Here is an 18655-nt window from a genome sequence, read left to right on the forward strand (position 1 = left end):
TCAATCTGTGTACCGAAGAAATAATGTAATTTTGCTTCATCCAGAGACTGAATACATTTCCTAACACAAATACATGTATTAATAACAACAGTTTAAACACCTTACATTTTTTGTCGATTTTCGACATGAAAATGACAGCTAATATTGCTTGAAGGTTGATCGATCCTCATGTGATGTCACAGGTTTTTGCAAAAATCTTAATAATTTAAACTTTGCGCATGATAGAAATATATCTTTCTGAGGAATTTTATTCACTGGATATAATGAAAAATCTGGTAAACTATTGATAGTGAAAAAGTTTATATTTTTCATAGATAATCAATTATTTAAGTGTATGATTAAACAAATGTTGTATAGAGCATATGCTGGAATTTCCTCTACTGGATGTCTATTATAGAATGTTTCCCTAATATCCACAATTAATCTATACATATTTATGAATTAGCAGTTTTTTTAAACTGATGATATTTAAATTCTGTCATTTCAACAAGTTTTTATCTATTTTTATTATTCTGTTTAACGAAAACGTGTGATTTTCTGATGATGATGTATACTTCTGTTTTTGTATGTCTGACATCTTTAAAAAGGTGGCAACATATACATTTTCTTTGGTTATTAATTAAATTAAACTATATTGAGTGGAAATTAATAAAGTGTTTCCACTTTTAACCATTAATATTGATAAGCCACATGAGGATGGAGCTACCTTAAGTTATTATATACACTTTGTCATCTTGTCTATATGTAGTAAAATATTTTATCTGTTGTTTCCTTGTATTTCAAGCAATCAACCATGCATTCTAACTTTCTCATTTATCGCTGTGCTCTGCGAACACTTTGTCTTACAATTTCTTTTCTAAATTGTTTTTATATCCTCATTATTTTACTATTGTTGGACCACTTATGCTTACATTCGTTTTGCCACAAGGTTATTGCAATATTATAAATATTAGCATCTTTTGTGTACATGTATACAAAATATCTTCCTCATGCATAGCTCTGGCTCCAGTTTTTGGTACTCTAGTTTTCCTTTTAGCTCTTACGAGTTTATTGTAATTTCGAATTTCCAATATTTTGGCTTGAGCATCACTGAAGAGGCATTATTTGTCGAAATGCGCATCTGGTGCATCAAAATTGGTACCGTATAAGTTTTACATGACTGTCTTTATATTAAGAGAAAAATTAGGTTTTACACGGACTTTAATACGTCGAGATGGGTTGACTGAAGACGTATATAGAGGTGGTGTTCGGTTTTCATCGCCCTTTCTGCTCCAGATTTCATAGTTGAAGCTGCAGAACCATTTCGTTGAAAAAATATGTAATATACGCCTAGTCAGGTAAATTTAAAATCTTATCATCACTAACCAATTTCAAACATTTTTAAAGCGGATAATTTTGTTTGAATATCGAAAATAAGGCGGACATCATTGGATTTCAACTTATACGATACAAAATCAGACGACAGGAACGTGTGATAACATGAGTTTGTTATAACCAATTTCCCTAATATCCCTTCATCTATATTTATATTGCAATTGGTTGAGAAATGTCATCAAAGAAAACCTAACAATCGGAGCGAGAACTCGGGCGAGAGCCAGTTCAAGTGTAGCACGTAGTGTTGACCCCCAGCCGATGAGAGTACCATGGAGACGGAGGTGAAACGATTTACGACAAGAAACATAAAAGACCAGATCCTGAATCAGCTGTGTTTTTCCACCTGGCTCCATTTCATCAGGTACATGTACCTCTATTCCTGCTTGATTAATAAACTTAGTTGATTCTGTGTACTCGCCTTTCTCTAATAATGTTAGTAGCAGTGTGAGAAACAAATTTATTGTTGATTCTGTTTATATCGATATTGACTTGCTACCAGACAATATTGAGATAATGAATGAGACAACAATGGAGAAGAGAATTTATTTCAATGAGCTCATTACCAGGTAGAGTTTACAATCTAAAGTAATCAATTCAATTGACAAATCATTTAACCAACCATAGCCGTGTTTATTCTGAATGTCATCCAGAGGTTGTACAAGACCTATTCATTCAGCTCCGACGAAGCCTGAACTATGCTATTTCTTGAGACACTGTTAACTCTGAGCTCTGGTTAATGTTAGTGCACCTGAGGGGGGGGGGGGGGGGTGATTCAGGTTCCTCATAGCAAGTAGGCCATATGGAATTCTGCAGCTTCAATTGTCAAGGTATTTGTAGTAGGCCTCAATGTTTCTTCATAACCAAGTAATACCTGAAATGCATTGGAGCCCATCCGATTTCTTCATGTCATGTAGGCGGTATTTCTAACATAGCTCAGACTCACCAACAACACCTGTCCTCTGGTCAAAGTAATTTTAAGTTTTCTCAGACCCAAACCAATATTCCAGAGACAAGTAAAATTCACAAACTTTGAGAGCATTTACATAAATACCCTAAGAAGGGTGCTCAATTTTTAGAAAAAGGGATGTACGAGGGTCATTAAAAAAATACGTAGACTTTTGCCATAACTATTTTCTATACGGCATATTACATCCAAAATTGGTAGACATAATCATACAATAAATGATTTAAATTATACTGAAGAAAATTCAGATATGTTACGATATATCAGAAAATATTTCAAAAATTAAAACTGAAAAATGAGATCACGGCGCATGGTAAAATTTTGTTATTTACAAAAATTCATCATATGATGTTAATATTCAAACTCTCAAAAATGGCAGTAAAACAGAATAACATTTATACGTTCTAGTAGACAATTGTTACTTCATTTCATAGGCAAAGTTTTTACGTAATATGTCAAGGCGTTTAATGGAAATCGATTAAAGAAGGCAGGTGGTTCGCTTTCGTCAACATAAATTTTTAAAAACATCGCCGCGGGAAACCACGGAGCAGCAAATGGTCATAAAATTTTGTGTCACACTCCGGAAATCTCAAATAGAGACTGTTAAAATGCTGGAAGAAGCGGATACTATGTCAAAAGTGAGTCGTGCTTTAGTGTATGAATGGCATAGATGATTTCCGTGTGGCAGAGACTCTATATTGAATGACGAACGTCCTGATAGGAAACGAATCATTTACGAAGAACTTGTTGAATAAGTAACGCTATGGAAAATGATGGCCGCGTCACTGTCATGGAACTGTCGTATATTTTTGCTCTGACACCGTCTTCACTATTCTTATTGAACATTTGGAAATGAAAAGATTGCAGTCCGCTATATACCTAGAGGATAAAACTAGAAGGTGCCACAGAATGTGTGTGAAATGTAGGGAAGAATATTTTGAGAACCTGTGAAACGCGACGCTGTGACGTGCTTTTGACGTAACGTTCCTCCGTGTCGAAAGAACATACTGTTTTTTAAAATCATATATGACGGATACTATAGATCAAATAGAATTGAAACGTCCCAGGTTGATGAAATAAATGATTTCAAATCCAATAATGTGTGGAATGTTATTTTTCAAAAAAAAATATATACGAGAGAGATATTGTCTGCGTATTTTTAATGACCCTCGTAAGCGTTCTTATTTCATCGAAATTTGCCATCTGCCTTTTGAATTAGAGCACCATTTGGGGGATTAATTAAGAAATAAGTTTAGGTTGAATGTTGGGACCTTTCCGCAATTTACTAACTTATAACCTCCAATTGACGTCTCAATTTGAGTGAAATATTCTCGAGAGGGACGTTAAACAATATACTATCAATCAATCAATATAAACCCCAATTGATATGATTCCTATAATCACACATTTATCCTACCTGAGTAGTATTGATTATTTCATCGACCCTAAGCTCTTCTCATTACAATATTCCTATTTTGATGGAGTGATAGATATATAATTGCTACATGTATATTAGGGAAAGGAACCCTAAAAGCGTATTTACATGTAGATAAATACCAATTTACCCTGGATATTTTGATTTGTTGTGATTTTCATGAGATGAGTTGTATTACATAGATACATGGTTACCAATGGACTGTTCCATTAGTTCTAAAGTTGGGTAAACTTTGCTTCATTTGTACTTGGTTCTCAAAATTCAAATCTGGACTGGAAACCTTAGACAATTACTAGGGTTTTTGCTGGGAAATGTGCAACCTCAAAACTGTGTACTTCCTATGTCTCAATTTATGTCATTAGCTGTTGACTTGCTGATGAAAAACCCACAGATCAATTTAACATCTGGGGTTTTGTTATATTTGATACTGTTGAAATGAACATTAAAATACCATAGAATAAAGTAAATGTCCTTCAAATCATTGCTAACATTCTCGATACGGAGAAAGTAACTTGCAGTCACTCATTGGAATATCACATTTCTAATGTAAAGCGATCAGCTCTAGTAGGATATTTATTCGAGATTTTATGATGCCTTGTCCAGGTCTGTGAAGATACTGTACATGTACATATTCGGTTGACGTCAGGTATGAGGAGGGACCTCAGCTTCCTCAACTATTTTATTGGTTTAGAATGACAAAGTGATGATAACGAACAGCGATTAATTTCATAATTCCAATAAAGAACACAAAAGTAAGAGTAGGGCAAACACGCACCCAGGACACACCCGTGGTGTCCTATATCTTGATCAGGTAAACGGAGCAATTTGTAGTCAAAATCAGGAGGCCTATGTAACGTCTTAAAAACTGGTGTAAACACGACAGACAGCATTCGACATAATGACGTGTTGTATTTGCAAATTAGATCGTTGCCATTAATCGAGACTGTTGAAACCCTTGTAACTTCAACTTATCTGTCAGTAGACTGCCTTGACTTAAAAACTGACCATACCGATAACGGTATATTGTTACTTGTTATAATATGGAATTTCACGATAGATAAGCTGAAGCCATTCCGTTGGTCATAAAGTTGAGTTCCAGAAACACCGTGGCGAGAATATAAAGTACTGGAATTGTATACAGCTAGCACTGGCTAAGGTATTGGCCTTATGTGGAGGGGCTTACTTGCAGGGTAGTTGGTTTTTCCGTTCTTGGCCAAATCATTGACATAAACAATTGGGATGTTAATTTTCTCGACTTGATTCCTGTAGTAATAGATGTCACTAAGAATTTTCTTGTTACAGAACTCTTGGAAGGTATGAGGAGACGGAATATACCTGGGGACTCCAGACTACCTGTTACCCTTACTTTACTCAGTAAATGTTGGCACATGTTACCTAGAGTATATTTTAATGGATATGAGACGCTGCTTTTTAAAGATGCATATCCATTAGCTTTTTTGCCTTTCTCGGAGTTAGATAATTTTGTTTGACGTTTGGGAATGTTATCAATACAATTTTCCAAATATAAGACACTCGGTTTAATTGGGGACATACAAACCTTCTGTGAAAGGTGAAGATAACGAACAGTTACTGTAATCAATTTTATAACTCCTATCAGCAATACAAAATATAGAGTTGGGCAAACACGGACCCCTAGATACACCAGACGTGGGATCAGGTGCGTAGGAGGAGTAAGCATGCTTTGTCGACCGGTCACACCTGCCGTGAGCCCTACATCTTGATCAGGTAAACGGAGTTATCCCTAGTCAAAATTCGTGTGCCAAGAACGGCCTAACAATCGGTATGAAACATGTCAGACAGCATTTGACCCAATGAAAGGTTGTATTGGCAAAGTAGATCGTTATAACGACCATAGAATTTGCGAAACACTGACTTTAATCGAGACTGTTGAAACCCTGCACCATCAACTTGTTTGTCAGTAACCTACCTCACTTTAAAACTTTTTAGGTCACATGGTCAATCCACTCTTGACATAGGAAGATATTGCCTGCTCAATTTTTGAATTGATGATACTACTATCAATTAAATGATGTGTGTGTATAACCCTTTCCAATTTTGCACCATGGGGGGCATATGTGTTTTACAAACATCTCTTGTTTTAATCTAGTCTGGCAAATTTGAATTCTCTCCCAACATATACATTAGTACACTTAAAATTATGTTTTTGAAATGGGTTTTCTGCTGCTGGGGTTTTCTTCATTTTTTCAGAAACTACATCTAGACCATTTCCTTGGTGGCCAAAATGAATCCCAGGGTCCAGGGGTGAAGATACGCGAAACGCTTAACAAGCCATCGGAAACAACTATTAGTGTTAATTTTACTATGATGAACTGAGCATGAGCAGTGTTGAATTTCTCACATATAACTATCGTGCTTATGCATACTCTTAATATGATGTCCATTGTTTAACCATCTAGAATGTTCGAGCAATAATACGTTTTGTAATTTGAGTATTATAATAGTAAGCTGAGTGATTGCTACCAGTATTTGAAGTTTAAGATGTTTGATCAAATTAATGTTTGAGATATACGATAAAATTGAAATTTGAGAGGTTTAGTAAAATTGTTGAAATTTGAGATGTGGTTGATTTTAGTTTGTATATACTGATCAGTCTCCGTAAACCCGAGGTGATTAATGAATACACTACACATGTAAACTATAAGTTTGGTGGGCATCCCACAATGTTTGTACTTTCATGCGCAACGGTCAATACTTTCCAAAGAATAAGGAAGTAAATTGTATTAAAATTTAGCGTTGTATAAATAATTTATGCTATGAATCGCCACGAGGAAACGAAAAATTAATGTTAGATGTCATACTGCAAATTTCTTAAAAAAGAAAACAGTTCTGCTCTACCAACAGGGTGGATTTTATTAGAATGACCATAAGAAAATCCTTTACCTTCGACAGTTTGCATGATGTTTCACAACATGGGAAATTGAAGATTAATTTTATTTCATTTCAGACATTGACAAGATTTTTAGGGACGTTTGACAAAGTTGGTCTAGCAGTTAGTGGTATAATGAAATCCTTTTCTTGGAATCGCATCGGAATCATCGCCCAAAAGCACACCGATAAAATCTGGATGTACACGAGAGACGCGGTAGTAACCACGGCGTCCACTAGAGGCATGCATATAGCCATTTCTAAAACTTTCAATGGAACCGAGGACTTGCACGGGATTTTGAAACAAGTTGCTTTAAAATCTAAAAGTAAGATCTTTGTTCTGTATTCAAATAATGCAATGTATGTGATATCTTGTCAGCATGGATAAAAAGTATACGAGGAATAATAAAATCTAATCTATCCTTCTGTGTTAGTAAACTAGAAGTGATAAAATAATTAGATAGGTTACATGATGAATATGTTTGGTTTCAAAAGACAAAGCGTGTAACAACATTGTCTTTGTTTGTAAGGATCATTATTACAATTGTACGTGTATTTTAAACGAACGGCATTGATTCCATATGTGGTAATCCTTCTCATATACATGTATACTCCAACTTCCCTATCAAACGATGGCATTCTTCAAAGGGCATGTTTCAGTTCTAAACATATTTAATATCCCAGTCAATGAGACGAATGAATATGAGTTACTGTATTGCTTATAGGAGTTATGAGATTGATCACTGTTCGTTATCTTCACCTTTTTTTTTTTTTTTTTTTTTTTTTACTAAACACCACTATGATTCTACGCACAGATACTCTGAAATTGATTTCATAAAGGTGCTGGAGCTCCTCATTGACAATATCTTTGAAGTCTTTGGTGATAAGGGCTTCCAACATTTTGTTGGAATTCTCATGGTCACGAACTGTGCTTCTTTATTAGCAGACCTTTTTGTATATTCTTATGAGGCAGAATTTATTCAAAAGCCTTTACATGAGAAGAAAGTAATCGTTTTCATTGATGAAAAGTGAAAATAACGAACAGTGATCAATCTCTTAACTCAGTGTAACCCACCTCGATTTAAAAATTGATCATTTGTAGAGCAAACTCTTGCGTATCGAATCAATTGAGAGATACATAAACACCATATGCAGGTTATAAACAGAATATTGCAACTTAAATATGGGAATTGATGATGGGGAAGCTGAAACCATCCCGTTTATCATAAAAGTGAGTTGTTAGTTTGTCGTAAATGTCTATTTTCAATAAAATATCTTAAGTATGAAGCAGAAGTGGACGACTCTGTGGTGTCTTGTTTCGAGTTCACAAGGATATATCGAATCGACTTTTTTATTATTATTGTTAATAGATAAAACGTCGTCGATATATCTAAATGTCGCATTAAAGGCCACAGCAAGAGCTTTTTCTTCTCACGTAGAAGTTTTTAAATAAATGTCGATTCGATATATCGTAGTGAACTCGAAATAAAAGACAACAGTCTTCCACATCTACTTCGTATTCAGATATTTTGTTAAACATAGATAAACTAACAATTCAACTTCACGACAAACGGGATGACTTCAACTTCTCCGTCGTTAACTTTACATTTTAATGTAGTAATATTCCATATAATTTATATATATATATATATATATATATATATATATATATATATATATATAAAAGCACTGAAAAGGCCACGACACTGTTGGTTATTTAAAACTCAAATTTTCGACGCAACCCGCGTCTTTATCAAGAGACATAAATTACATAAACAAATAACACACAAAAACGACAAGTATCGATAAACTACATTGGTGAGAAGAGTGATACACTATTGTACTGAGTGATAAAAATGGTGGTGGTTACGTTGTAAAGCGTGTTTACTGACTATGGTTTAGAGAGTTTGTACCATGGTCGGGTCGGGATGAAAATAAAATTATTCTTGAAAAATTACAGAAATCAGAAAAATTTAGAGGGAAATCTTACAAAACAATGTGATTATGGAATAAAATGGTGGGAAGATAATGATATGGAGTGATTAAGTTCAAAACAATATTAGGTAGTCCGTACCATTGATGATTCGGATATGGTGAACAGCGAAAAATAATGATTGCCAGAAGAACACGATTAAACAACAAACAAAGTCAATCAAAGGACACTGATCTAGCATTAAAATCAACAATCGAATAGGTGAATGGGAGAGAAGTCTAAGGAAAAAGATTCAATAATATTTTTATTTTTCAAGGTAATATATTTTTCAAGGTCAGACAAATTGAAGCCGCATTCTAGAAATTCTGATATCCCAACATAAAGAGCTATGCGAATCCGAATTTATGTTGATTTAGAATAATGTTTTACCATAGTTTAGAGGTCTTAAGATGATATATTAATAAAATACTAGTCTTCAAGGTCAATACATTTTTTCTTTTATTATCATCCCCCCTTCTTTTTTTTATTTTAAAATTTTAAAAATGAGAGGGAGATATATATATATATATATAGAGAGAGAGAGAGAGAGAGAGAGAGAGAGAGAGAGAGAGAGAGAGAGAGAGAGCCTGTCTATATAGCCACATTACGTAGGAGAAAATCTCATCATCTATAGTCCGTTTTCTGGTGATAGCTAAGGGAAACGGCTACTACTGAGATGCAATTGCGATGTTATAAAGTATTTATTTAAGCCTTGTTTACTTTACACAAAATTGTGAGTTCTGTATCTCACTTGTAACTCAACAACTGATATTCAAAGTTTGTTTGACTATTAAAAATACCTTAATTAAGCATTCTAGACCTTAAAAATGGAGAAATAAAATTTGAAAATTTTCAGCTCAAATCGCGTTCATGCCCTTTTAAACACTGTCCAAAGTCATGCCGTAAGACCGTTTACTTATCACTCGTGTCCTCCACCTTAGAATACATTGTATGGGACCCAAATTTGAGAAAGACATACAAAAGGTCGAGAAAGTGGAGTCTGCTATATTACGAAAGACTACATCTCCAGAGAGCCAGGATGAACCGCATATACTGAATACCCTGGACTTACCACTCAATCAGGACCGGAAGAAGAGAAGCGTGTGGTGTTTTTCTACAAAGCGGTTGGGGAGTTGATACCAGAAATGCCTTCTCATGACTACTTAATTCCGCTACGTACAAGTTGTCCTTGACACTATGTTATAAATATATGTAGTGATTTTTTAAGGAAAATATGAACTTTTTCAGTAGCAAATAGTTTACTAGTTGTTTATATATATATATATATATATATATATATATATATATATATATATATATATCATAGTCTTAAAGGACACATCTCGTGTTTTCAAAGTATACAGAATTATATGCATTTTGTCTTCCTTATGCTTATAGAAATTAATTGTAATAGTTCGTTCGCTGAAGTAATGCGATAATTAGCCACAATACGGACTTAAATCTAAGCCCCAATTTCAAAAAGCCTAGTTAATTAGATAGGTAGTCACGTGGTACAGTGACGTCATATGCGACCTTCGTCGATCAACTTGTTGTAAAAGTAGTGTTAGATATTTTTAAAAACTCGGGTTTTAGGGGCCTAATTTATTTACCATGGATAACATTCATTTCGATGTTGACAAATTTCCCGAGTCTTATATCTTTTAGCCACCAGTGCATACAAATAGCGACCCAAATATAGCAAGGAAAGCGAGTATGAAATCTGCATAAATTTGCGAGTAAATAATGTTTACATGGGATCACTGTCTAAACACAATTTGGTAATGCCATTTCTGTAAACAACTGTAATTAGCGGTGTTGATTTTCTAAAATAAACAGTGCAATATATTATTAAATTTATTTTTGGAGAAGTTAGATAGACCTAAATTATGATACGATTATGTATCAATGACAACTAGGCCTGACTGTCACGGGTGCATTTCGAAAAAGAAAAAATAATAATAATGATCAAACTTATTGTGAAAATCACAATACTTTTAAATTATTTTATTAAAGCAATTTTATTAGGCCTAATCATTTTTTTTGGTTATCAACACGTTGTTACTTAAGAAGTGGGAGCGCGGCGTGCTGTTGTTGTAAACACGTACGCGTTCCTTAAAAAAAAATGTAAGCATTATAATTCAATTCAAAGTCGGGAAATATTATATTTTATTATTTAAAATTGAAAGTTCAATTATCTTTTATCTTTAAATCTCTTTTTTAAAACTACCAGTTGGTAGACACTGTTAGCAAAGTTCTGCCTATATGTTGTTACAAGGTGAAGGTCAGTTGGTGCGAGTGTGTATTGAATTCGAGAGCAGAACGGAAAGCATATGCCGTAGGCCTATATGTAACAGTGCGTAGCTTCGATAAAACCATTTTCTCGCAGTTTATCTACGTATTTGTTCAAGTCCTTGTTTAAAAAAGTACAGGGACAAATTCTACTGGGGGTTTTTATGGCAAAGTCGTTGTGCCGACAAAAAATATTCATGTCTTGTCCCTCATACCTTCCTTCGAAAATTGAAAAAAACACAGTCCAAGTCTTCTCTACTGACAGCAAGTACACCCTTAAACGGCACAAAACACCCTAATGCAGTGCTATTTACAAGCTGTTAATGTGATAATTGTTTGCTTGTCAATTAAATCTAATCTGTTTATGAAATGACTATCAACTGTTTTCAAATCTTCTCGCTCGAGGTCGCATATGACGTCACAGATGATGGCGCGTAAAATATCGAAGAAAATATGCATATCGCAAGATTTGAATTTCATCGCTTTCAAACTCGAAAACTACGCAAACTGTTTCATTTAAGGTAGAGATTGATAGGTTGATGCTAAAAAAATTAACCATTGAATTTTTTTTATTTTGATATATGTTTATGATGAAGCTTCGATATAAAACATAATAAAAAATCAATGTAGGTAATCGACCTTGTTTTTGAGAAATAGGGCGATTTTAACAACACCTTCTTTAGTCCTTGTAAAGCGTAAAAAGTGAAGAAAAATAAGTAGAGAGCAATATACAAATAGAGCTATAACATTTTTATTGTAAAGAGGATCATAACTTGTCATATATGGTTCCAAACAACCTTTCACATAATTGTATATTACACATCAATTTCAAGTTCAGCAATCATTATTAACATGCAACAACATTACTTCAACAGAGCTACATTGGCCAATTACCTTAAAACAGTGCACAATATTTGCACACAGGGTCATACCTTTGCTTAAGCTGCAAAAATATTACCCATCAAATTTCTTATTTTATTTCATTAAGTGGTCAGTCTATTAGTAAGTAAAATATATGAAAAAAATTATACACCATAATGGGGTTCAATATGGAACTAGCAAAAAATTCCTAACCCCACCCCCTTTTAACAAAGTACACATTTTCGTAAGAAAAAGGGTTATTAAAAGATGTTGTAAACAATCCATCAAAAACAGCTTGCTGAAATTCGAAGATTCTTTGTAATACCTTTTTTAAATTAAAAATATAATACAGAAAGTATGTATTTCAAATTTTAGCTTATATTTTGTTGTAGTTCTCGTTGTTGACTTTTGTGCACTTACACTCAGAATATAGATTTATCATACGTCATCATATTTGATGATTAATATCAAGAGTTTTCCCAAATAAAAATCCCCACAAAAAATTGAAATACAATTTATATTTGTTAAAACGAATGTCTCCATTACATCCCAACCCCTTTAATATACTGCATGGTATGGAGGAGAAAGAATGAGCAGGAACATAAACGTCATGAATTGCACTCGGTGCATTGAGAAGAAAGATTCAGCCAGCAGAGATAAACTACTGACCTTTTTATAACTTAGAATGTTTAATCATTCCCAAATTACCTCTTTGAAAATTGAACATGACAATAAGAAGGTTTCTATAAGCTATTTCAGGGGCGGATCAGGAATTGAAGTTGGGAGGGGGGGTGCAACTGTATGAGGCAGGGGTCTGGGGGCCGCCTTGAAGGGGGGGGGGGATTCCCCAGAAACTCCTGGATTTTACAGATTTTTTAGGGCTTAAAATATGTCTCCTATGTAGTCATTTTGATTATTTTCTGTCATTTTTAATAAGGTGAAATTAATAAAATAACGCAAATTTTAAGGGTTTTTTGGAAAAAGTAGCAGTTCTCCCACTAAAAGTAATTCAATAAATCAAAAGATTTTGTCAGACATTTATTTCTCTGAGAGTGGAGGAAATTATAGTTTCTTTTATCGTATATATTTCTCTAAACATGAGACCACAATTTACTTTAAACTTGAAAATTTTAGGAGGGCTCGCGCCGGTTGCCCCCCCCCCCCCCCCTTTATATCCGCCAATGCATTTATGTATGTGCTCTTGCGATTGACCTTTTTGCACTCACAATGATTGCATTAATATTATTTATCATACATTTTTTTTTTATAATAACCAGACACGATTACCTATTATAAGAAATTGATATGATTATACAGCATAGTGCACCAAATATGTTTAAATAACAACTTTATATTTAATATCAATGGAAAGATTTCCACCCAATCGAATTTTTTACTCATATGGAGACGTTACCAAGACCGGTGAACGGCTTTAAATTTAGGCCTTTGCTCGGCGTTTACGGCCATTGAGCAGTGAGGGTTCTTTAGCGTGCCACATCTACTGTGACACTGGGCATCCGTTTTGAAGGTCATCTCCGAGGACCAGTGACATTCACACCTGATGCTGAGCGTTTGGCAACGGAACTGTCACTACCTGTTTCAACTCAGGTCTGTCGCGGCCGGGATTCGAACCCTGGCTTTCCGCATGCGGGGCGAACGCTCTAACCTCTAGATCACCACCGCGGCTCGACCCATTGATCTCAAGGCTCATATCAGCTATCTTGCTCTCACAAATATATATGTCTCTTCATAAGTTTATGAGTCCTACTTGTAGTCTCACACTGAAACAAAAACTCGCTTGGATAACTTAGAATGCATGCATATTGCATTCACAGTATATATGCACTGAGTGTGTGTAACGGGGGTGGGGTGGGGGGTGGGGGGTTAGAAAATGAGAAATTCAAACACATTGATTAAAGTTATAAAATTGGTATTTTATTTTCATTTAGAAATGTTTACCGATTTTGATATATCAAAAACTTAGAATAATCAACAATGACACTTCCTCTATATTTATACAATATTATTGTCTTTAAAAAAGACATATAATACATGAGTACATGTACTTGTTTTCCATTAAATTCACACTTTAGTATGTTGCACAATATATCCATTGCTCTGGGCTCACAAATACATTATTGATTCTATCCAAGTCCCACATTTTGCAGAAGTTCTTGAATTTTCTCTGTAACCTGTAAAGTTGTGGGGTCCAGGGGATATGACATCATCAATGTAAATGAAGTACCTGTTATAAAAAATATATTCTGTATATTCAAATATTGAAAAAAAGATGAATATCTAATATACTAAGAATTGTCTTTATAAATGTCTGGTGTTAAAATGAAAAATTCTATCTTACTAAGATAGAAAATATTGTACCTTTCTTGCTGATTTTCATGGCAAATTGCTGTTGAAGTTGTTGGCTGGAAGCCCATTTCAACTTGCACTGGTCCTTAGGATGATGCTTAGAAAAAAATCATCATAATTAATATTTGCACAATCAGTATTAATCATTAATTATACTGTGTCAGACAATGTCAATTTTAAAATTGTGTGTCTCAATGCATGTTTAGTGAACTTTAAAATGCTGATATATTGAAAATTACACACATAACATGTATTTTATTATGTTAATTTTTAAAATCTTGTCTGAAATCAGTATTACATATGTAACACTACATGTATGTTAAATGTGTGCAGTGCAGCAATGTGAACTCTTGCAGTAGTAGTACATCTGCATGATTGTTATTTATTTCATATTGTTATAGTTACCTTCTATTTAAACTGTACATACCCTCCCACCCCGGGTCCTTAATGAGGTGAATAAACATCATAATTATCATATTACAATATGAGATGACAGAGATGTTTTCATAAACTGCCAGTTCATTCTAATAATATCAAAACAAGGCAACTCTAGATTTATCAGACCTGTCTCCTTTACAGAGTGTGCGTCAAGAGGAGGACATACATATCTTATTTTCATACAATACATTTATTTGCCTATGAGGGGGGCTTGTGATTTTACAAATATTTTAAATAAAGTTTTGTAGACCTACATGTGCTTGCATGAAACATGAAACCCCAGATTTGAAATATCTCTTAGGTCAATGAAATTTCAAGATACTATAAGTACTATCATTTATACCAAATAGAATTTTAGTGCAACCCCCCCCCCCCCCCCCTCAAACTTGTGAGAGCCCTATTTTTTTTCAAATCTGGCATATACATGACATCCATTTACAATTACATGCACATGTAGGAGTTATATTTTGGGCACATATGGAATACATAAATGCACAAAATGAAACAGCTCCAAATTGTGCGTTTATAGATGTTATTATAAAATCGCGTTGTGAAATAGCAGAGGAAAAGTGGGTTAAATACAAATTCAATTTGCCATTTTTTTCACTTACCAAACGAAATTATGATTTCGTTGTCCACGTTGAATGCATCCATCGAATTCCTCTTCTCAGAAGAAACTTTGTTTAAACTCTCAATGACTACATAAACAGTATTGAAACTCGCAGCACTCGGACATCACGATCACGCTACATCAACAACTTTGTTTACGTAGCACAGCTATGCATAGTGGTGAATTTCGTGAGGTAAAAAGTGCCATTCTGCACGGACGAAACATTTAGTCCACTATTATTACATTGACGTATTCCTAATCTAAATTATGGCCAAATTTCTATATCTTTCGTCGAGACGACCCTCTCAATCATCGATTCAGTCACAGCAACAACTTGTACTTTCGGAACCCCTTTTTGTTTTTCAACTACTCTATGGCGATGTACGGAATTCCGAAAAATAATTTCACGTGAAAATACACGATTTTTACTGATCACGTGGTTGCTATCGGTCTCTACCTTAAAACACATGTAAAGTAGTTTTAGGCATGAAATGAATTAATTTTGCTGAAAAAATTAAAAAGTTTAAAAACATGCGATGTGTCCTTTAAAGGAACATGGACACGATTTGAGCTGAAAGTTTTCAATTTTAATTTTCCATTTCTAGTGTTTAGAATGTTTAACTAGGGCTAGTGACTAGAATTCCTCCAAAGATATATTTCTATCATGCACAAAATTTAATTAAATAAAGATTGAAGTTGTGAAAGACCTTTGATGTCACAAGTTGGTAAAGCTAACTCAAATCGTATTATCTATCATTATATTCTTCTTCTAATACACTGCTTGAGTTAGCATCACTGTCAATAAGCTGATGATGTCGAAAGAAGCTTTGCTGGAATAATTCCATGGCATCGCATATTTGATAAGCATAATACATTTATATATTTTAATCATTAGACGAAGTAATAAGATTGTAATGCATTTTCTGTATCATTCCCCAGGCCACAAACATCCTTACAAGAAAAATACGTCATGAAAATATCCGCCTTTTATAGCTTGTATTTCGTTTCAATGTTCAATAATCTTGTTATTTATATTTTTATCTTGTGATATATACAGTGCATATTCATGCACTATCTTGTGATTTATATTCTATATCTTGTGATCGATATTCTATATTTTGTGTTTTATATTCTATATTTTGAAATTGGTTTCATTTGGATAATTACGTTTAGGACGGTGGATACTGTGTACTCAAAATTGACATTACTCTTTCCACATATTCTAGAATCCAAACAGTATCCGGAAGCTTTGATATATTTCACTTACCAAAAAAGAAAAACATTGTCATACATTATCTCCCTCATGAATAGCTCTTATCCTTGGACGAATTTGGCTCCACTTGTTTGGCACGCTGTTTTTGGCTATATTTACAGGGGTCGAAATTAACTTTTTCTACCACAGGCTAATTTTAGCCTGTGGGTAAAAAATCCACAGGCTAAAATGAAAACCTACAAGCGAAAATGAAAATAATGAAGCAGTGCTCTTTTTATATATATATTTTTTTTCAATCAATGATTTTCCCCATCATTACTGAGCCTAGTGGGTCAACAGGCAGCGTTTGGACAAGACACTAAGTTACGTAAGTCATATGGTGCAATGTCTAGGTCTCTTGATTATCGCACCTCTAACAGTCTAATCCACGACTTGTTTACCGCATGTCTAGATCCAGTCTTCCAATTTCATGCCACATCAGGGTTGTCACAAGTGATTTTTAAAGCAAATACAGGACTCGTGGTTTTATAAGCAGCACGACCACGAGTCCTATGACTTTTTTGATAATCGTCGACGCGGTGAGAAATGCACATCACTACAACCCGACCTCAATATGACAATAAATTTAGATATGACATTCTCATGATTCTGATAAAAATAACTACCGGAAGACTTGGTAAAACATAGATTCCGATATTTTTTGTAGATAAATGAATAACAAAAACATCATACTTGTAATTATTCAATTTAATCACCCCTACAGGTGAACAGGACTCGTGGCACATGTCGATATGCGATGTCCGATCTCTAAAGCATTTGTTTGACTCCGAGTTTCTTAAAAAAATCATAAAAGAAAAATCCGGATAAAAACGGTTATTGAAATCGGTCGTTCATGTAAGCGTTTGTATGATTCAGAGTGCAAGTTTGAGAGAAGCGAATAGCGCATCACCTTATAAAACGGATACGATACGATCATAGTTTGTAAATCACCACTCGCTAAGATTTTCGAGTGTCCATTATTTTTACTCGCTATTTTTCAAATGTACTCGCATTTTGCGAGTATTTCTCGCTAATTTCGAGCCCTGATTTAGATCTAAAACTTCATAGTTATTTCGGATTTCAAACATTTCGGTTGAGCATCACTGAAGAGACATTGTTTGTCGAAATGCGCATCTGGTGCATCAAAATTGGTACCGTATAAGTTTTACATTAACAACATAAAAGAAAAACACATTTATATCAAATAGGGACTTGCACTCTTAATCACCGGATTTCAGACCACTATTATACAGAAGCAAAAAAAAAATTGGAACGGTTGCTAGGGATAGTGGATTGGAAAATTTTCCAGCTCACGTGAAATTGAAGTGTCTTGTTACATCCAAAATTGAACGCAAACTAATATTGTCAATATTATTTTTCACAATTATCTTGCTTGTAATCATACACTATCTTAAATGGTCTGCAATTATATGTCCTCAGATTTTCATTTCCTTTGTTTCTTTTCAGTTATAGTGTTAGCTGTCCGCGGAGAAACGCTGAGAGCATTAATGATCCATGCTTATAATTTGGGCCTTATTGAGCAGAATTATATGTTCATCTGCGTGTACTACTATTCACAAAGGAATACATTTGGTGACATTTCCTGGAAACAGGTACCTCTCCTTTACCGTAAGGTACAGTCAGTATCAAACAGAATGGTTGCTTTGCAACTGCAATGTATATTCTAGATACTGCCCAGCATCATAGAAGTGCTTCAGTCAAATCTACGGACATATTGCACAAAAATACAGCATACATTTTTAAGTTTAACCAACTATTGTATTTTTGTGTTTCTCAAGGAAATAGTATTTCAAAACAATTTAAATTTACCGATTCTATTTCCATATTTGAATTTATACCCGTCGTGTAGCACTAATAGAGAGCAACTGCACTTTATGAGTGACCCGTAATTTTCATTTTTAAACCTACGCAATATAAATACATACGTTTACAAATATTTGAAACTGTTCTTGATTTCCACTCTGTAGTTGAGAGAGATTGTTGCAGGTGAATAAAATATTTGTTTTATAAGCGTTAATAGGGACTATTAAGGAAGTTAGCTCCTGAGCATTTGAGCACAACTGCGTAGAATGCTACAACTACGTATTTACTGGTTCAATACTGATGCCACAGATGTCAACATATTACACATCTACTACTGGTTGAACCCTATCCAGTTGAAAAAA

General features: G+C 34.2%; 1 long non-coding RNA gene across 1 annotated transcript; it reads right to left on the reverse strand.

Moving 5' to 3' along the window:
• Positions 1-13715: 13715 nt before the first annotated feature.
• LOC130050391 (uncharacterized) lies at positions 13716-15668 on the reverse strand. Its single transcript, XR_008798832.1, has 3 exons — positions 15219-15668; positions 14182-14266; positions 13716-14047 (listed from the first exon to the last, which is right to left on the reverse strand). It is a non-coding gene; the product is annotated as an uncharacterized LOC130050391 (long non-coding RNA).
• Between the last annotated feature and the right edge of the window lie 2987 nt (positions 15669-18655).

The sequence above is a fragment of the Ostrea edulis genome, chromosome 1 (genome assembly GCF_947568905.1).
Source record: "Ostrea edulis chromosome 1, xbOstEdul1.1, whole genome shotgun sequence".
In the NCBI taxonomy this organism is placed as follows: domain Eukaryota; kingdom Metazoa; phylum Mollusca; class Bivalvia; order Ostreida; family Ostreidae; genus Ostrea; species Ostrea edulis.